Source organism: Anser anser, assembly GCF_964211835.1.
Source record: "Anser anser genome assembly, chromosome: 3".
Classification (NCBI taxonomy): Eukaryota; Metazoa; Chordata; class Aves; order Anseriformes; family Anatidae; genus Anser; species Anser anser.
This window is the reverse complement of record NC_139722.1, coordinates 5,597,619-5,619,971: the sequence shown is the minus strand read 5'-3', so window position 1 is coordinate 5,619,971 and position 22,353 is coordinate 5,597,619. Positions and strand designations below refer to the sequence as shown.

Here is a 22,353-nt window from a genome sequence, read left to right as displayed (position 1 = left end):
TTTAGATAAGACAAAAATGTCATTTAAGTAGATTTGAAAAGAACTGGCTCATTTTCTGCAGAGCACTGGGAAAGTATTTACAAACGGTCTGGATAGTATTTGATATCCTGTGGGGACATTTAAAATTCTTGGATTGCACATACATCAGTGTCTTACTACACAACACAGTACATGAATTGTTGCAAGCAGCATGCAAGACTTTTAGGCAGTATAGATGTGGTTCTGTTGAGGCAGGAGACACTGGCATGAAATAACTCCGCTAATTTAGTCTGCTGAACCGCGCCGAGGATTGCTTCTCCATTGTGGTGCTGCCTGGCCAAGCGTGAGATACTGGCAGTACGAAACAACACCCACAGCTTGCTCAGGAGCTCGTGGTGGAAGAAGTTATTACTTTTCATGTCTCATAATAAAAAGTACTCTGATTTGACAAAATATTAGCTCTGTTAGTGAGAAGACAATAAGTAAGCTCTGAAGTTTACAATTAAATGTATCCCTCATATAACACAGCAACTCCTAATCTCATAAACCTTATATAATTATTTTTTTCCTAGCCGTATGTCCAGATTCAAATAGGTACTGGAGGCTTTTTACACACAGTTGTACTGACGTAGGAGGATCCTAGGGTAAGAATACATTATTTTTTAAATGAAGCATATGTTCTTATATAGCTCCTAAGAGGTTTAAAAGGTCTTAGTATAAATGAGAATGTATACTAATGTATACTTCTGGTACTTTGCTCATGGTCATCTGAAAAGTAATACGGCAGCATAAATATCTGTTTGAAGGGTAAGGTGAGCAAATATAATTCTGCAGCAGATACTAAGGAAAAAAGAAGGTAACTTAATGAACTGTTCTGAGACACTACACAAAGAGAAGATATGTAAACATGCACATCTTAAATAATTCACATTATTGTTTGTATTGTATTTTTTGTCCCTATATTGTATCCATGTAGTATGTGGATTCTGGTACAAAAGTAATGAATAGCAGCTTGATAATTTAAGAATCGTAAAATTCTATTTTATTTTATTTTATTTTATTTTATTTTTTACTTGGCATTACAAAGAATAAAAGTCCAGCTCCTTGTGGTTACCATATTTTTGTGGGTCTACTAGATTTGGGGCAATATTGTGTGCTTACACCATTATACAGTGCAAGAGGAGTTGTTGTAGTTGTATTCCGTTCAATTCCTTCAGGTTCCCCTTGATAATGAGCATTCGCTCGTGCTTATTTTTCTCCCTGAATGATTTAAAAGTGCTTTATGAGCTAAAACTACTTACGGTTGTCAGTTCACCTACAACAGGGACTCAGCCAGCTCAAATGTGAAATGCAGCAGCTGTGTAAAAGTCTGCAGCAGTGCTGTGCAGCTTTGTAGGACAGGATGTGAACTGTCTAGATGAAACATTATGAGAACTTTAGGATCATGTAATATAACTGTTTGAGTTGGAATTAATGTATAGGAAAATGACATGGAGCTTTCAATTTCTTGTGAACAAGATCACCATTTTAGACGTTATTTTTATCACAGACTTCAGACAGATTTCTGCTATTACACTGGGCTTGGATAGAAGCTCTACACTTGGTCATCTCTGGCATCACTGACCTGTACAAGAAGGTAAAATCTCTAGAATAGAATGGTAATTCTGGAAAGCAATAAATAATAACCTGGGAATACTGGGACCAAATGGAACAATTTCTCTTGTAGTTCTTATTAACTGTTATTTTCCACTCTAGTTGCCTGTTCTCTCCTTCATAAAGTCCTCTAATAATACTAAAAGTAGGCACCTGTGGAGCTAGGTATTGTACACAGAAGACGTAGGATTTCTGAGGTTTGAACAGGGATTTCATGTTCTGGTTCTGTTCGTTTAATATGCCTATACAGTGATGTCTCAGTTCTCAGTTAAATCTTTGGTACCACTAATAAAACTGAGAGTTGTTTAGCGAGCAGTGGAAGAAATGAGGCTCGATTTCTTCTGTCTTTGTGTCCCCTAAGGCATTAATGCCTGTTCTCCCCATGTCCCTCTGTCATGCCTCCAGGCAGCAGAAGACAACACTACTGTAGGTAGGGTTCCTAGAAAATCTGTTTAACACCTAAGTTCTCCTTTTCTCCAAACTGGACCCATTTCGCTGTGCCTGACTGTGCACTTGGTAGCACTTGCAAATATTTCTCCAGCTGAACCAAATGAAAGCATAAGACTTCAGGCAACTAAACACATTTTATGAATTTCATTTTGGGGTTTCTGTGTTTTTTGTCTTCCTTGAGGTTTTGCATTATTCCGGCTTTCTGACTTTAACTTCAAGGTCGTATAAACCTCAATTCAGCAAAGTAATCATCTGCTTAATTTTTAAACTATACCTTCAGTCTGACAAAAAAGCACATGCTAAATTGAGGCTTTCAGTATTATTAGTAATATATGTTTTGATTCATTTGTTCTATCAACATCCTTTTTTATTGCATGTAGGAGAAAAAGATGAAGGAGGATGCATGTGGGAGGAAAGGATTTTCAGAGAAGTAAACAGACAGGCAAAGACATATATGTATGGTATCTATATCTGGATCTATGCTAGTAAGCAAAGCTAAGAAAAGAAAGACTTTCATATATGTATTTGTATATAAAGTGATTTGTCCTGTCATCCTGGTTTCTGAAGACATTTAATTTACAGTAAGTCTTTTGCTGATGATGGTGATTTTAAAGGCACCAGTAGTGGATGTGATAAAGAAGACAAGATGCAGCCAGTTCTGATGCTGGGATGAAAGTTAGAATGTTTCAAATATATGTTAAGTGGAGAGAGGTAATATTTTAAGTAAGAGGTGGACTGAAATTTTGAGATTTTTTTATGTTCCATTTTTGAAAATATGCATAGATACTGATAAATTTTCATAGGGTAGCTGAAGAAGTGCAAGTTGTGTGTCTGTGCATACTGTGAAGGTAGGTGCCAGAATAAGAGAAGGTAGCTAGTGGTCCTTAAAAAGCACTAGCAATGAGCAGAAAATGGTATGAAATTAAAATTGGATCATTTTTTTCTGTGCTTGTAACATTTACGTCATTCAAAAGTTTTGGAAGGTGCTTAAAGGATTTAAATTTAAGCAGGATACAGCACTGGAGCAGTGTTGAGTTACTAGAACTCAAGAAAAATCATGAAGTAACGGGACATTCTTGAAAGGGATATAAGAATCTAGAAATATAATAAAGTTAATCATGCCGCAGTCATGTTTTTAGTGCTGTGTATTACTGTCCTAATGTCTGTGACTGTAATGTCCACTTTAGGATGAAGCTTCAACCAGTGGCTTTCAATTACATCCCTGGTATCTACTGTTCCACAGCAACAAAATTTCAGAGTCAGGATGATTTTCCTGCTTTTAAATTGAGAGCTTCTTGCTCCTATTTATATCATCCTAAATAATTCAGATACCTTCTCTGTAAGCAATTTCTTTAGTTATGTAATGTTAGAAATTATATCCTTTTCTCCATGTCACTTACTTTTATAGGAGAGAGAACATAGGGAGAGATATTTCGTTGGTGTGTTACTCCTCAGTTTCTCTGTTTTTATGTGGTTAACTTGCACATGGATAAAAATGTAAGTTATTGTTCTTCCATAAAGATTCTGAGCTATTCTTCAACGCCCTGAAGACTTGTGCCAAATAAGGTTCCTCCAGACTTTGGTTGCTGGACAACTATTGAACCTGGTGTGTACCTGAGTGGTTAAAAACTGTGCTTGGCTTTACCAGTATGGAATGAATTGCATAGTTCAAGGCTCTGACTAAGAATCTCATGCCTTTAATCTTAAGTAATTTAAATTCCAATATTGCCATTAGTCGCTGAATCAAGAAGAGCCTAAACTTTTAAGTTTTGCATGGTGCTGGCACAAAGGAAATAATCGCACAATAAATGCTGTGGAGAGGAAAAGGACCTGGGGGTGTTGGTCGATGCTCACCTGAACATGAGCCGGCAGTGTGCCCAGGTGGCCAAGAAGGCCAACGGCATCCTGGCTTGTATCAGGAATAGTGTAGCCAGCAGGGCCAGGGAGGTGATTGTCCCCCTGTACTCAGCTCTGGTGAGGCCACACCTCGAGCACTGTGTTCAGTTTTGGGCCCCTCACTACAAGAAGGACATCGAGGCCCTGGGGCGTGCCCAGAGCAGGGCTACGAAGCTGGTGAAGGGCCTGGAGCACAAGTCCTGTGAGGAGCGGCTGAGGGAGCTGGGGGTGTTTGGTCTGGAGAAGAGGAGGCTCAGGGGAAACCTTATTGCTCTCTGCAACTGCCTGAAAGGGAGGTGTGGGGAGCTGGGGGTCGGCCTCTTCTCACAGGTAACCAGTGATAGGACTAGAGGGGATGGCATCAAGTTGTGCCAGGGGAAGTTTAGGTTGGAAATGAGGAGACATTTCTTCTCAGAAAGAGCAGTCAGGCATTGGGACGGGTTGCCCAGGGAGGTGGTGGAGTCACCGTCCCTGGGGGTGTTCAAGGCAAGGTTGGACGTGGTGCTTAGGGACATGGTTCAGTGGGTGACATTGGTGGTAGGGGGATGGTTGGACCAGGTGATCTTGGAGGTCTTTTCCAAACCAAGTGATTCTGTGATTCTGTGAAATGTTTGCAGAGTTGCTAACACCAACAGGTAGGTGGGGAAGGGGCTGGTACCCAGCCTGGAGATGCTCTGTTGTGCTAATACAACATTTCAGGCTGAGTGCTGGCAAAGGTCAGACTTTAACTGTGGTGATGTGCTGACAGGATTACCATTTTCGATGGTAAAGTCTTTGGACAAAAGAAAAAAACAAAACTCTCTGGAGAACTACATGTGCTAGTTTTACTGCTGAGGGTGATAAAACTGCTGGAAGCAAGTTGTCTCCATGCAGAATTATTGCAATACAAATGACCTGGAAGTGAGACATATTAATTTCACTAGCTTAATTTTGGTTTGGGTATTTTATTTTGCAAGAAAGGGGACAGATTGTTACTATTTACCATAAAGAAGGCTACAGTTCTAATTGGTGTGTAGCTACAATACATAAATTACCATCAAATAGATTCAGAGTGTAGATTATATGCTTCTGAGAAAAAGTATATGTTTTTTTCTGCATCTGTTAACAACAAGGTTTAAACAACCTCACCATTGTGCATGGAGCTCTTACTCCCCCCCCAGGGAAAAAAAAAAAAAAGAAAAAAAAAGTGGAAGGTGTATGCTTGTTGCCACTTTGAGCAGCTTACGATTTAATAGTTTACTAGGTAGATGAGGTACATCTTTGCCCGTAATTTACTACCTTAATACTTAAGAAATAAAAAGATATAACTAGGTACAAAAGAGAGAGATTGGATGGCTCAACAAATTGATGAAAAGCTATTAATCTCAGCTCTTTAGAATATGTTGAAAGCAAGCCACATAATAAAGAAATACTGATTTTGATACACAATTTTGTAAGCAGATTCAAGTTATCAAAATTGATTAGTAATTTTGAATGCTTAGCCTGAGATATGCAAGAAAGTACTGCCTTTATTCTTTTCTTTTTTTTTTCTAAATGTGCATGATGGCATTTCCTGAAAGTAGGATTTTTTCTGGAATCTCAATTTACATACCAGAAGCCAACTTTTGTCATTTAACTTTAAAAAGGTCATTTAACTGAAAATTGTCATTTCACTGGAAAAATACTTATTACTAATCTTTTCAGTGTAAGAACATTAGTCAAGATCCGTCACTCCTGTATTTGTATATTATTTGTAATATACTGATGCAAAACAGAAGTTAATGATGGCTCAATAGATTTTGCAATATATATAGAAGACAAATGACAAGATATGATAAGATAAACAGGAAAGTAAAGGAAAGATGCTGTTGCTTGGTTTGTGAGGAAGTTATCTCAGTACATAAATAATCCAATTTGTGTAAGACTTTTTCTCTAGAAATCATCACACAGTAGAGTTTCAAGAATTAACTGACGGTGGGTGATGAAGTTACTCCAATGTTCGTTTGTTTCTACCAAAATGATGAGGCAGGAGATGTGCTGACTTGAAAGTTTGGTATGTGCACAGCAAGGGGGGGGTAGTAATCTGACATTTGGACAATAAATCTGCTGCTGCACAGAAGGAGGATATGTCTTGAAGAATGTGGCAAGTGAATAGTTGCTTGTAATCATGCACCTGAAAGGAAGATTCCAAACAATGGGCAGGTGGAATCACCTTTGTAGGAACCTTATGACTTGGTACAAACAAGAAAATGTATGTGGTTTGTTTGTTTTGTTTTGTTTTGTTTTTTCCAAAGCTAGACTCATAATTATTTCTGTAACTTCCTCAGCAAGAAGTTCAGAACCTGGACAAAGAGTAAGGAAGGCAGTTATATGCCCTTAGAACTGTAACCTGGAAAGAAAAGATGAAATACGGCTGTAATCTGAGTACAAAGACATAGAGAGCCTGCATTTTTGGAGATGACACCCCTACTAGTTGCCTAGATGGTGATGGTGGCCACAAGGTCCTTAATGAACAGAGATGGAGAATTTGGTGTAGGTGGGAGATGAACTCCAGTTTATCCAAACTCAGCGTGAGCTGGCAGCTTGACATTAGTAATCTCAGAGGAGCATGAAAAGGTAACTAGCCCTAAGTTATTCAGCCAAGAATCTTTATCGGTTGTATTATAGGGTAAGAAACACTTCCTACAATGTCTGTAAGCAAAAGGTTACAATGTGTAGTATTATTTGCTTCCCATAATTTATTACACACTTCCAAGTTCATCAAAGCACAATTTCCTTTAGGTTGCTGAAGCAACCCTTTATATTTCTTATTTTTCATGGGGAAAGAAGTAATACTCAACTTCATAAGCTTTACTTTAAAAAAAAATGGAATTCAAAGTTTCTAATAATGGGTTGTGGTTTTTTTTTTTCCAAAACAAAAACAAAACTTTAAACTGATATGTACTGAGTACTGTAAACTCATTCAGTATTCAGCTGCCTGTAGTCAGCAGGAACCTTTTGGCTGTAGTCCTTTTTGCTGTTTACTCCAAGAATATGACATGGTGTTGGGAAGTTCTGACTTTGCTATTATAACCATGACTCCAACATTGTAATGTCATGGCAAGAAACTTTTCCCAGAAGGACAAACCCAGGCTAACCAGGTTTGGATATCCTCATCCATGTAGTCCTTAACACCACGTGAGGAAGCTTTGCACATGGGAACACCGAAATATTTTTTTAAGCCACATGTCAGTTGAATTCAACACATACCCTCCATTTCATGTTATGAAGACACAATTCTAGTAGGCAACCCCCACATCATTATAGGTAGTTTGAATTGCAGCAGACACAAAATAATACCCTGTCTTAGGTGTCTTTGGACTCCTCGTCAGAGTGCAGAAGAGATACGGAGCCAAGTGCAGTATAACATAAAGGCAATAAGGCTATGCTGCTTGGCCTGGAAGTCCTTGATGTTGCTGTTTGTAACAACAGAGATCTAGGTGACGTGGCTGGAACTCTGCATTCATAGCGTGTGTTACAGGTTTGGAACATTTACATTGCAAGCTCTTAAACTTTCCAGTTCTCCAAGCATAGTTTATTTAGGGTCTAGTTTCCTTGTCAAATATTTTTAAGAAAAATTTAATTGGGGACTGTAAAGTAATGAAGAGGACAAGTTAGTGACAGAGAGTTACTGAGTTACCATTTGATAAATGGAGTGCAAGCAAACTATTTTTATTCCAGAAGAGCCAGATGTTCGGTTTTTCATCTGTGAATTAAGAAAATGGTCTATGTTTACAGACTCTGGGGCTGTATCTGGAAAGAAGTGATTTTGAAAGAATATTCTGGAGTCCTGAGAAATCAGTGGAATGCAAGGGGCTCACTACAGTGCTGTAGCTGCAAGGCTTGATGCAGTCCTTGGACAGACAGGTGGGGGAACAGGAAAGAGAAGTGTTTTCTTCTGTGTTTAGTTTAGGTGTTTGTGTTTTAGTAAAAACCGTGACAAATTGGAGAGGGCTCAAAGATCTAGGAGAAATTTTGAGACCAAAAAGTCCTGACATGGAGATACACATGGTGCTTGATTCTGTAGGTTGTCAAGCTGCATAAAGAATTGTGGAGTCAGCCTTTAAGGACCCATTAAAGAAGAAAAATCTCATGTTTTAGCATTTTTAATCCTAGCATACAGTTATACAATATTCAGCACGGGATTCCTTCTGGCTAGATACAAACACCTGTATCTGAGCAGATTGACTAGATTTCCTTTATAGTCAATTGAGAGAAATAAGCTGAGTTATTCAGACAAGAATTACACAGACAAGTGTGTAATTTATCTCTTCCTAAGGCAGATGTTTAAGAGGAGTCAAATGAACCATGCTGCAGAAGTTCCTATTTGTGTGCCTTGCCAGGATGATGGGTGTAGGTAGGTTAGGTGAGAGGAGTCCTTCTCCTAGGATCCAGCTTGACATTTAAGCTAGACGAATTCAGACTAGAAATAAGGCATAGATTTTTAACAACATAACTAAGTGCTGAAATAACATAACCAATGATTGTGACAGATTGTCCATGACTGGAAATTTTAAAATCAAGATGAGATGTTTCTGTAAAAGCTATGCTCTAGCTCAACCACAACTATGGGATCTAGAGACTTGGTTCAAGAAAAGTTGATGCAGCTTTGTGATGCAGCAAAGTTAGATTAGCCCTAAGGCTCTAGCCCTAAGAGGTATGAGTCACACTTCACAAAGTAAAGTTAACTCTCTAGTGCTTCACCAGCCGTGTAGAAATGCAAATCCACTTTGAGTGCAGGTCAGTAGCTCGCCTAGTTCAAATTCCTAATGGACAGGTCCATAGTTTCAGAGGAGATCATTTCAAAATTTGTAATAATTTGCTTTTCTAAATATAGCAATTTTGCTTCAGTTACAATTGTCAATACCTTTTCATTATTTTTGTGATACACAACAAAGTCTGATATTTTTTCTAAAATATATTACAACTAGGTAACATACGTTTTTGAGAAGAAGCCATTGATCTTGTCATTGTGACATTTGTTTTTAGAAATACATTTTTAATAATTAGTTATTAGAACAGACAAACCTTTTATTTTAAACCCTTAGATAATTGGAGTCATCATTTCTGTATACGGTTTCTCTATACATTCTTATAAATACTCATATTGCTTATTTATTGTGAATAAAATGAGCTAAATACACTACTTTAATTAGAGTCGTGGAAATAACAAGTTATTTCTATTCTTTGAATGTCTTTGGCAAATTTCCATTGTGTCAACATAATTAAGATATATTAATATTAATCGGGTAAGTACTGTAACTTTACATAGTGGAAAAATAAAATAAAAAGGACCATGAGAACATTTTTCAATATCAGTTTCGATTTTAATACTTTATATTGTTGTGAAAAGTTATAAAAATGTGTTATTATTTTATTACCCCATTAAGAAAACAACGCAGCAACAGATGCTTGTTACCCTGATTTTCTCAGTCTGTTTATGGGGATGTTTTATCAAAATGGGTCTTTTAAAAGTTATAAAGATGTAATACTCTCCTAAATTAGGTCATAAATGCCTAATGTGGAAAACTAATACATTTTATTATTTTTCAAGTATGGGTTTATGTATATTAAAATATGCAGCTGTTAGGAAGTCTGGAGCGTGTATAGCAGAAACATATTGCATTACAAGATGTTAGTGTCTCTCTCTGAGTATGTACATTCTTTATGCATATACCCACACAAGTTTTTGGCATGTGGAAGAGACTACATTAACATTGTGGTTCAGTGTTATTTTCTAATATCATGGATCATTTTTTATGAATGCATGTAAATGCTGGATATAAAGAGTACGTACATGTATTTTTATTCTGTATTTCCCCAAATCTTTCCTGCAGTCATATACGCAAATTGAGCAGGTAGATTTAAAATGTGTATGTAAATAACATTAACCTCCAACATCAGCAGTTGTGTGCTGTGTTTCTGAAAAATGGCAGATGTTCCTGTACTATGAGATGATCACCTAGTTTAAACCTTACTCTGTCCTCCATGCCAACCAGGTGGAATGGACTTTGCAGTGGACACAGAGGTGTTGTTGCAGGTAGCACAGTGACCACGGTTTCTTTAAGAAATGGTACAATTGGAAGGATTTTCAGATTTCTCCACTTGAGGTAAATAGACCAGAAGTCAAAGGTGTAGTTCCCAAAATTCCTACTTCATGTGTCCATTGATAAAAGCCTGTAATGGTCACAAAACAGTGTGCACCAAATTTTATGGCAAAGATGGGAGTACACAAAATTAATACGGGACTGTTATCCCCTACACATGCATCCATTCTCTTACTATTTAATGTATCTGGGAAAAATAATTCTGGATGTAGAATTATTTTGTTATAGAGGGGAAACAGGAATGCATAATTTTGTGTCTTTTTATTCTAATTATTTCAGCCTTATTTGTGCACTTATATTACTTTATTAAAAATCATCAAGCAAAAAAGAATCTCTGTGCTTTGTCATGCTTAGGCCTTTGTGTGTGTTAAGCACCAATACACATCTCCAAAACTATCCTACTGTCCTTCAAACACTTCCTTATTTCCACAACATTTACAAAAACCTTGTCAGTAATTAGGTTGTCAGTGTACTGATATCAGTCATACTGGTGCATGTTTTTTTCTTTGTATATCCATCTCTTTTCTTCTTTTTTTTTTTTTTAATTTTAATTTTTTTTTTAATTTTAACCCTTACATGCAGATAACAATCAGTCTCAGGAGGAAGTTTTATTTTAATATTCCTCTTGTACTTTGGACATTAGGTTCATGGGCTGTGAGTGGAACTCCTCAACACTGCAGCATTAAAATAAATACTGACGAATGTCATAAAGTAGTAATTTAAATGAAGATAAATTAGTAGGTACTTTTAATAAAAGCAATGTGAAAACTCAACCTTGAAGCAGGAAAACCAGGTTAATGTCTAATATTTGTAGCTTCATCTTTGGTGTATATCAAAATAAGAAAACAAAGATCTTGACCCTGATGTGAAGGAAAACTCTTTCTTTTTGCTCTAGTTACAGGCTTACTGTATGCTATTTCCTATAACACTGAGTAGATGGGATCATTGCAGATCTTATCATTGCAGACCTCTGTCCGTATGTACTTGCTTTTAACCTCACTTTTAAAGGTTCCTGTTGGTAAGAAATGCTGAACCCTGGAACCCGATTTCCTTCATATCCAGAGGAATTTTCCATTTGGTGCACTGCAAGTTTGGATCTGCATATGAAACCCTTCTTTCTTCAAATCCTTGAGCATTTGGGTTTAAGTTTTAATTTGGGTGACATGTGAATCATACTGGTCCGTTCACTTCTATGCCTGAAGTTTCCACAAGTTCATAGATATCTGGCCCAAGGTATTCCTTTTGACCTAATTCTCATGCTGGTAAATTTCCATCTACTTTTTTCTTTGATATGTGTTTCATGAGGATTGGAAGGCTTGCTGCCTTTTCTTACTGAACTGGAAATACTGATCCTATTGTGTTGAGGCTGACTTATTTGTTTATGACAGAGATGCCTGGTTGGTGTGGCATGGTACTGTGCTCTGTGTGGATTATGTTAAGACTTTCAACCTATCTTAGACTCCACTGTTGCATGTGCTGTGGGATATTTCCACGGGGAAGCAGCTGAAAAAGCATTTTGCAGGAAAGGCCCTTGGGGGTCCTGGTGGACGTCAAGTTGACCATGTGCCAGCAAAGTTGCCTTGATGGCAAAGAAGGTCAACAGCATCCTGGGGTACAAAAGGCAGAGCATTGCCAGCAAGGCAAGGGAGGTCATCCTACCCATCTGCTCAGCCCTGGTGAGACCCATCTGGAGTGCTGTGCTCACTGTTGGGCTCTCCAGTACAAGAGAGACATGGACATACAGGAGCAAGGACAGTGAAGGGACTCAGAGATAATTAAGGGCTTGGAGAAGCACGAGGAAAAGCTGAGACAGCTGGGATTGTACCACCTGGAGAAGAGAGGGCTCAGAGGGGTTTTATCAAAGCCTATAAATAACTAATAGGAGGGATAGAAGAAGACAGATCCAGACTCTTTTCAGTGGTTCCCAGTGAGGAAGAGGCAATAGGCACAGACTGAAACACAGGAGGTTCGACTTAAACATAAGAAGCTGTGGGTGCCCCATCCCTAGAAGTGCCCAAGACCAGGTCGGATGGGGCTGGAAGCAGCCTGGGCTGGTGGGAGGCATCCCCCTCCCATGGCAGGGGATTTGGAGTGAGATGGTCTGTAAGGTCCCTTCCAACCCAAACTATTCTATGAATCTATGAAGAGGAAAAAAAAAAAAAAAAAAGTTTTCACCTTGAGGGTGGTTGAACACTGGCACAGGTTGCCCAGTGAGGTTGTGGAGTTGCCATCTGCGGAGATATTTCAAACCCAGCTGGACACTGCCCTGAGCAGTCTACTGTAGGTGACCCTGCCTTGAGCAGAACGTTGCAGTAAACAATCACTAGAGGTGCCTTCCAGCCTCAAGTGATCCTGTGAAGTGCAGTGTTGTTCAGATCAGGCTTAGTGATTGCATACATTCAAGTTTTCCATCTTTTCATCATTCTCTGCATTCATGCAAGATCTACATTAGTCTACAGACTTGTATCCAAAAGTGTGGAAGCTCAGTTTTTTGAACTCTGGCTAGGCCTGGTTTCAAAAGGCTTTCTAGTTGTACCCATTATAGTTAAATAATGTTGTAACACTTTTCATAGAATTATCATAGAAACATTAGGGTTGGAAAAGTCCTCCAAGATCATCTGCTCCAACCACCCCCCTACCACCAATGTCACCCACTGAACCATGTCCCTAAGCACCACGTCCAACCTCTCCTTGAACACCCCCAGGGGCGGTGACTCCACCACCTCCCTGGGCAACCCGTCCCAATGCCTGACTGCTCTTTCTGAGAAGAAATGTCTCTTCATTTCCAACCTAAATCTTGCCTCCTTCCTAACCATGTTAAGAACTGCACATGAAGCCTGCATGCTGTATAGTTTTACTCAACCTAATTGATTACAGTAGCAGTGCTGCCAACCACCAATGTGTTGATAGGACTTCACCAGAAGCTCAGCTACTCTGTCATTGTCTGGTCTCACAATGTAGTTAGGCTGATCCTCCCCTATTAGAACTGTAAGTTTTTATGAAATCTTAAATTCAAGCCACTGTGCAAAATGCTCAATTTGTTGCCATTTACTGTTTTTCCAGTTTTGCAAATGAATGACTGACTGGTGTCTTCTGGATCTAATTCACATTAATGAAATAGATTCTATACAGACAGCATAAAGTAAAGCTTTGCTAACAGGGATTCACGGTCAACAAAGAGTTTAGTCAGTCCTTCTGCCAGGAGTTTGTGCTTCAAAAAAGATCAGAGGTGAACGTTTACAAAATTGAAAATTTCAGACGTGTTTTCCTGAGTGAGTTTCAGAAGAGGCTGTTGTTCCTGGTGGCTGGATATGCCTGTTGCTTCATTACAACCTGATAACGTATCTTATGGCCTGCTCCTTGTTGAGGCGCATTTCTTAATTTAGCCCTGAGTTAAAATGTTCATAACAAAGTGAAACAGGACTTGGTAAACAGTTATTTTATGGCTTCAAGGTTGTTTTTGAGATATCTTTTATGGATGAAATATTTCAGAACCAATTTGGTTATCTGCTTGTCATTTCTTTCTAAGCCAAACTAAGAGACATTAACACTTAGTTGTACACTTTTCTAGGCCTGAGCTTTGTTAGTGGATTATATCTTCTTTTGCCTGCCTTCCCCAGAAAAGCGAGCAGAATAGTAATAATTCAAATTTTTATCTAAAACTTATTTTTCAATTTCTCTGCTTCATATAGCCCAGTTAATTTTGGTGCTCCAAATACTAGTAATACCAGTGCTAGGACTGTCAGAGTAGAATGCTGAAAATAGCATTTTCTGAACTATAAGGTGTGATGCTGATCCTGAGAAGGCAGATGGCTCATCCAGAAACACATCCTAAAACTGGACCAGGCTGCAGGGCCACCCACGTGCTCTTCTTGCTCAACAGGGACCCAGATGGCCGCAGCTGTACCAGTTTGCTCATGTTGTAGGAGGGTACTGCTGAAGATAATTTAAACATTAAATACATTTTCAAAAACAACATTATTTGGGGGTAGCAAAGTGTTGTAGGATGCACGTACATAACAGAGGGTGAGGTCTGGTGACTCAACTTGAATATACTATTGTGTGGTCTAAGAAAGCTACAACAGTTCTCTGTGTTCAAGTTATACCCTCAGATTTTATAAATGTAATGTTTTTGTCATCCTACCCCTGAAAGAAAGGTGCATACTTTTCTGAACTGTTTCCTTTCCAATCTGTGTGTGTGAGTTCAGGACGGTTATACTTTGAGAACTGAGTTTCTCCTGTTTGTAAAAAGAGGGCTGTGCACTCTCGTTTCACAGTGAGAACTTTCTGTCTTCAAGCTGCAGGAAGTTGGAGGGGTTGCTTGTATGACAAGTCATTTTGTTTCAGAATATTGTTTATTCAACTTTGCAGTCCTTGAAAAAAGGAACGACAGCTTCAGGAGTTTCAATTAGGGGTCTGTTTTGCATGACAATTGACTTGATAATTAAGGGAAGCCCATAATAATTTACCATTTGATGAAAATGTTCATGATTAGCTACTCTTTTTTCAGAAAGCTCAACTTTATGTGGCTTACATGAATGAAATGACATATATGATCGGACAAATTGTGTCATCTTATATGGTTAAAGAAGTTCAGATTTTTCAAACAATAAGTTTGGAATTCATCTTACCAAATGCAGACATATAGGAGAAGACACTTGGAGAGATGCATTTCCTTGTAAACAGCATATTTCTCTGTCCTGGCTATAAACAGAGATGGAATTGACTAGATCAGATTGAGACACATCTGTGGTCTAAAATGACAAAAGTTAATTGAGATGAATGCACCTTAAGTAATCAGAAAAGATTTTCAGATATCTTACTTTTAATTCATGCACAAGGTGTGTTGCATTAGAAAGCTCTGTAGTGAATTTATGGTAGAATTGTTAGATGGAATACAAAATTTATAGTTGTTTGATTAAACCTAAAATATTAAGATTTCATTCTGTTTTATATTCAGACTATTGTTTTTAGATTATTGTTGCATATCTCAGTACTCATTAGTCACCATCAAAATGTTTTTTGATATCCTTATCCCTCTGATTTTCTTACTGGTTTTATAATCACATTTTATTATTTATGTAAATATATTTTCTTTCCATTCTCCATGAATGACTTATGCAAACACAGATTAAAATATGGAAGGTAAAAGAAGAGCTGGAACTTACTATATCAAAAATATTCTCATCTTTATTAAAAGAAGTAAAAGAAGTAATGCGATAATTTGTCTTTCTCTTTCACTTACAGATATGAGATCTGAGATCTCATTTATAACAGTACTTAGTAAAAATACTGTAAGATAGAAGTTGAGCATTCTTTATTTTTTAAATTCTTTACTATGAGGGCGGCAAGGCCCTGGTACAGGCTGCCCCGAGGAGCTGTGGGTGCCCCATCCCTGGCAGTGCCCAAGGCCAGGCTGGTGGGGCTCGGGGCAGCCTGGGCTGGGGGGAGGTGTCCCTGCCATGGCAGGGGGCTGGAACTAGAGGATCCTTAAGGGTCCCTTCCAACCTAAACCATTCTGTGATTCTATGATTCTGTTGGGTTTTTCTATTTTATGTTAATAGTAAGCATTTGAAAACTACATAGCTGGAATATCTTATGTTTATAAATACAACATATTAATTTTTTAAAGCTTTTAAAATTGTTTTAAAATTTACTTTGAAATTATTTAACAGCGGCAGATACACTATGCTGTTATTACATCCTATTCCTTTAAACAAGCTATGTGTCAATAACTACATAGAAAAAGAACTACACTTCAAATCTATGCTTAATAACATTCAGATTCAGTGTTAGAAATAAGCAGATATTTGCTTTGTGAGGTGGATTAAAATGCAAAAGTTTTAGTTGGATCTGTCAAGAACAATAAGAGGTAGAATTAGACAGAGATGATGGAAGAGCAGTCCAAAGGCAGATGTAAGCGCTGTTGGTACATGTCATTAGCTCAAGCTAGCACAACATTTAGCTAAAGATAATACAGAAGATAAGTGGATGAAGGCTGAATTCCTGTTGGTCTCGGAGAAAAGGACCGAAGAAGTAGGTCTATGAAAGGGAGATCCTAAAGGGGTGAGAAGTGGAAGGTGAGGAGAGGATAAAGTTATGACTGCTATAGGAGTTTTTTTGAGGATACACAACTGGCTATATCAAAAGAATAAACCAGAGCAAATAGGCTGTGAGTGCACCCGTGAGTTTCATAGTAAAGGCACCCTTATGTCTCTTGGTGAAGGTGCCCGAGAGCTGCAGAGGTGGCAGCTGTGCAACTGCAAGGAATTTCTGATAGAATTGAACATGTAGGTTCGCTGCTAATGGGCTGTACTGACATGAACGAGGCTTACTAAATACACAGACATAACTGTTCTTATTTATATGCATAATATAAATTTCACGTTGTATAATAGCTGTAAGACAATCCAGAGCATTTCAGGGGGATTATTGCACATCTCGGGTAGTTTAAGTCATCCAACCTTTTGGCTTCATGCCTTAAAACACTACCAGAGACATGTTATAATCGTCCAGAAATGCACTGCCTGTTGCAAATTACAGTTTAAGCTGTGTTACACGTACACCCAAAGTATACCATTTAACTAGGTAATGTCATGTGTGTGTTTAAAAAAAAAAAAAAAATTTAAATAAGTGTTCAGTATGCTTTCCACAAGCTGAAGTGAGAATTTCCCTGTCCATCCAGAATCCTCCAGAAAGTCCTTGCTAGCTGCGGTTTGTCATTTGCTTCTCTGTTTAATGATTTCATTATCATAATCTTTGACCTTTCACTGTTTACCCTTCTCTTTGGCTGCTTCTCTCGTGATTCTGCCATATCTGACTGGCTTGTTTGGGCTCTGTGTGGGATCCCTGAAGAATCGCATATGTTTCTAGGCATTCAATTGTGGGATATAATTATAGCAATGAGGTGTTGAGGATGTCACAAACAGACCGAACAGAGAAAACTGAAGTAAGAATATATAGTAACTAAAACGTTAGCACAATCACTCCTTTATTTCTCAAAGTTACACTTCACAGGAAGAGGTTTTCTGGTAGTGGATCTATACCTGACCTAAGTGTTCATGTAAATGTCAGTGTTAAACTCACTCATAGCATTGTCATCATTTCGTTGTCTTCTTTTACATGAGAGACTAAACAGGAGATCCCTATTTACCTTACCATCTCTCTGCCTTTTTCTGCTGTTCCACCACTGTCTAAAGCCTGCTGTCCTGGGCTGTTCTCTCTCCTGAGCAGATTTCTCAGCCTAATGTTTTTATTGATCGTGTCTTTATCAGCCCTAGGATAGTTTGCTAAATAAAGCAAAGCATTTCCAACAAGAAAGGGTTAAGATGAGGGCAGCCACGCACACCTTATGTTGTTTCCTTTTCCCAGCCTACTTGTTTTTGTCAGATAGAATCACAAGCAAAAAGCAAATTACAGTGTTTTCAGATATTAACTGTAATATTATGTCTTCTTCCTTGTGGGCAATTTAGCTAAAAATGGCAGACTGCCCATTCTAATGCACAAGGACACTGCTTTTCTGGGAGGCTGTGTCAGATAAAACAGTTGGTTTTGCTGAAAGTGAAGGCTTTTTTCTCCACCTTAGTGGAACAAGAGCTTATCAGCACATAAACACAGCCTGAATGGCAACACAGATACCTGTTTTGCCTCATATTCTGCTTCCTCAACAGAGCTTATTTCTCATGTAGATATTAAAATAATAGCTTTCAAGTTAGAAAGTATGCTCGCTTGTGCTGCAATTATTAAATACTCAATTAGGACACTTTTCCAGCTATCTGGGCTGAGGTTTTCAGAGGAGCCTAGGGAGTTGACTGCATGAAGCTATGTCTGTACCAGTAGATTAACTGTCTGTGCTCTCTGACAATGAGGCTAACAAGCACTGAGTGGCCCATGTCCGTATTATCTCATTTTCTTTTCCTCCAAAATGTCTCTAAACCACCTACTGTGAATGCGTACCCCTGAGCTGTGTCTTGGCATTGGGGCACGGTGTTTGGCCTGGGCCAAAAGCTTTCCTGGGGCTAGTCGGACAATTCAAGTGTAAAGGGGATTTCTAGGATCTGGGAATATTCCCTGCCACTGCTTTAGCTTAAGGTCAAGTCCTTAGCGTTGTGGGCTGCTCCGAAAGCTGAAATCTTAAACTCTGGCCTTCAGAGCAGCCAAACACTTGGTCTTCACAGATCAAGCCACATGCTGTTTGATCTGGGAAAAAGGTCCCTTCCATGCAGCATCCCTGTGCGGTCAATTGTGGTTTGAAACTAAATAACTCTTAAGCATTAATTAAAGTTCTGACGATGCTGTCGTCTTCAAGAACTGCACAGCTCTGTCATGTTAGATCCCCTTCACCAGCATGCAGTATCTGATGAATCATTTTATGGGATTCTTATTAATAATAGTAGATTAAGATATTAAGAAGATGATAGTCTCTGTTTTTAGGGCCCAGCCTTATATAAGGTTGCCCTGTCGTATTGCATGCTGCAGCTATCACTAATGCTTAGCTCAGGATTGTGTAAACTGCAGACATTGATGATGATGCTGTCAACAGGATGCTGTGTGCAAGGAGGATACAAACAAATCGTGCAAGACAAGAATTTCTTTTATCATCTTTAATGCCATTAGGGGGGAGGATTGATATCAAGCCTTGCTTTAAGATCCCCTGAGGAAACACTGTGTAGCTGCAACTGCTGTTTTGGCATACCGCAGTGTGCTCAGTATGTTTGCTATATGTCTTTGATAGTCAGAGACCTGCTCCAAAGCTTCTGTTGGGTTTTGGTTCAGGCACTGGATAGCTGTTGTGTGGCATGGTAATGTTCTCACACAGTCCTCCTGTGTTCTGTATACGTCTAATGAAGTCATAACGCTTGGTGTGTGACATCAAAGTCTGGTGCCACGAGAATGAGCGTAATCTAGCAAACAATGATCGCATTGTGTGAGTAAGCAGGGAAAAGAGAAGGCAAGTTATAAAGCTGAACCTTTTTTTATTTACACAGCAATGTTTTAATAACCAGCAGATTTTTGGAAAAGGGCTAAAAAAATAGTTAAAAGATAAATGTACTTATGTTTCAATGTTGGGATTTTTAACAAGTACAAAAGTTCATTTCTAGATATTAAAATAAAAAAAAATACTCTTGAATCGCAGGCAGGATCGTAAGAGAGCTGTTGACATGCCCAGTCGATGCTTGTGGAGATATTTTCATTTTTTCCCCAATCTTTCTATGGTACTATTAATACTAACCTCCTTAGCTGCACACTCGGAGCAGCCTGGTGCGATAGCCTTACTACAAAGGGCTTCTGTGTATTTCAGGAGCCAGGATATAGCACTCTTCTGACAGAAAATGCCCTGTAATGAAGGTGAAGCTTAGACATTATTTATTCCAAATACAGAATCTTTCCATCTGCGAGTTTATAGAGGCCGAGAAATTGTTGAATTTGGAGATTTGCAAATACAAATTACAAGCTTGACTCTGAAAATATTCCCTTCTGGAACACAAGCCCTATTCCCTCTTGTGGGCATTATCCTCATGCAGTGCTAGATCGGTACAGAAGGCATTTTTAACGTGGATAGCTCCGCTAATAAAGACACGGCACCACCCTCTTCTGGAACGAAGCTACTAAAACATTTTGATCCCGCGCTTGGGTACCTCGAGAGAACAGACTGTCACTTGTGCTGAATTACGTGGAATATTTTTGTGTCTCTTACCAGGTACACTTTTTGGGCTGCAGCAGGTTAAAGTTAGAGCTGTGCAAACTTTTGAGAAGCCTTAATCCAAATTAAGCCTGGCACGCTTCCAGAAATGGCTGGAGCTGGCAAATTTAAATCATTTTCAAGTCAGAGCTGTTTTTTTCCTGGGTTTTATGTCATCACTTATGAGTTAAAACTGAGGAAAGACCTGGTTGTAACTGATTTAACCTCTTTTTGCCTCCTGCCTTGGTCTAGAGCCTTTTTTTTTCCGTATGTGTGCCGTGTTTGTTAAGAACTAACCACTGATGGGATTATACAATGTGTTGAGTCTGCGGAATTGCCTATCTAATAAAACATGGGATTTTAGAGCTCTTATTTTGAACATTAATAGAGCATCAGTTGCTAAAGTATCTAGAAGGAAGATGTTCTTTAAACATTTTCAAATAAATAAATGATCTTTTTCCTTCGTGTTTTTATGCAATCCAGGTGTTAAATGACAATTTTAAAACTGAATGGCACATTAGGTGGTGTTATACTTCTGGCTTAAGATTGGTAATAAATTAAAATTTTCTTCGCATTTATGTTTTCTGAATTACTCCTGTGGTAGGGGGATAATTTATATATACATAATGAGTTTACTGATAAAATCACTCTTAAGCCTCAAATCAGAAAACATCACACGTGTGCCTAACCTTATGCATGTGGATGGTTATTATGGACTGATCTAAGAGGCTGTGGAGAAGAGGATCTTGATCGTATAATGGGCATCTGAGGAAGCAGTTTACTTCAGTAAAGAGCAGGTGCCTGGTTAGGACCTGACCTTTGCAAGAGCTGTCCAAACATTTACTCACTCTCACAACACCCTCATGAAGTAGAGGATAAATATTATCTCAGTTTTATGGAACAAGAAGGGGAACACTGAGAGAGTCGGGATTAAAACTCAGGAATCTGTGGCATGCAGTTGCTTGCTTAATCCATTAGGCCACAGTGTTTGGGCTGTCAATAATCCTGTGCTTTATAAACGGGACAAAACCTTTAAAATACCAATTAGTTTAAATAGGCAGGAGTTCAGTTCTCTTTGCTTAAAACAGAGATGAAGCCATTCCACATCACAACAGCCAAACTTGGTGAATTAATTCCACATTCATCTTAAAGTAAGGATTGCTCTTGAAGATAGCAGTATATCGAGCCCTTCTTCTGGAGGGAGGGAAGCTCACAAAAAGGAGCAGTATTTCCCTTTGATATAGCTTCCCATCCTGCAAGTGTCCAGCATGCCATTTCTGGAGTTGAATCGTAATTCGGCAGTTACCGTGGTAGGCTTGCTAGCTAGAAGGGGTGATATCCCCATGGGCTCGCAGCAGTTCTGAAAAACTAGCAAAGACGGTATGATGTTAAGAAACATTAAATTTGATATGGAAAATGAGACCAAATAGTATTTTGCAAGTTTACGTTGCGGTGAAGTTTATTTGAGGTGGAAGAAAGGAATGATCCCTTTTGTTCCTAGCTAATGCTGTTATGGTCTGTGCTACATACACAGATATATGTGTATGTATGCTTATATATAACCCTCTTCAGCTTTATGATAATACATGCCAAAAATCTTTCCTATTTAAAACTAAATTTCATTTAAACATCTGTATAAATAGCAGTCTCCTATAGCTTTTCTGTGGACTCTGTTGACATGCCTAGCTGTTAAATGATCATTAAATTAACCTTAAATTACCAAAGCACATCATTAGGAGAGCAATACTGTACATGTAATTATCTTGGTGAAGGGTTCTTTCGTGTTTGCATACAATGAGTTTACGGTTGTTTTATGCGGAATAAAATTTGTAAAGCATTTGTACGATTTATAGCATGTCCTTGTGATGCTTTCTGTCACCCATTAGTTGAAACAAGGCTGGAAAGTTCTGTAGGAGTGACAAAGGCTACCACCAGCATCTATTCCAAACTGCAGTGGAACTGAAATGATACAGGACAAGAGGGCAAATGTTGAGAACTGGAAAAATAGAAAAACAGAGCAGCATGAAATGTCAAACCACATTTTTAAGGCGCTTTTTACTATATTTCCATAAATGCATGAGGGAATTATGTTGCAAATACTTGAAACTGTTTATTTTCATTTTTGGCTTGATTTTCTAGCATTGAAAAAACCATGTCTAATGATCTTGAGCATTCTTAAAGAAAAAAAAAAATTATATTTTACATAATGGTTTGCATGTGTGAGTTCCCTCTGGCAGGAGCACTATAATTAGCCTGTCGTCTCTCAGAGAAGAGACTATCTGTCTTAAAGATGCAACAGCGAGTCTTGGCTGCTAGAGCTAGGACCAGAACATTGTGATTTTGTTAAAAGATAAACATTATCCCTTTTCACTTATTCATCTTTCTCCTCTTCCTGCTTCTTTGGCTCGAAGCTGGCCTGGAGAAGCAAGGACAGCTGAGTACAAACAGTTTTCTTCCTTCCTCATTCAGCAAACCATGGCGAAAGATCTTGGCTTCTTGACATCAATAACTTTGCTTCAACTCAACTTGGAACTGTTTGGGCAGCCTTTCAAAAATAAAAAGGTACAA

At 38.5% G+C, this 22,353-nt stretch overlaps 1 protein-coding gene across 6 annotated transcripts in view; it reads left to right on the top strand.

Annotated features, from left to right (window-relative positions):
* Positions 1–22,353, top strand: part of SUPT3H (SPT3 homolog, SAGA and STAGA complex component) — a 280,990-nt gene that overhangs the window by 236,597 nt on the left and 22,040 nt on the right. Inside the window, exon 14 of one of the 6 annotated variants that reach the window (XM_083829797.1) lies at positions 552–22,347. The exons of the other annotated variants lie outside the window; for them this stretch is intronic. The gene's annotated coding sequence lies outside the window, so the exon portion shown is untranslated. The remainder of the gene's footprint in view (positions 1–551; positions 22,348–22,353) is intronic. 6 annotated transcript variants of the gene reach the window in all.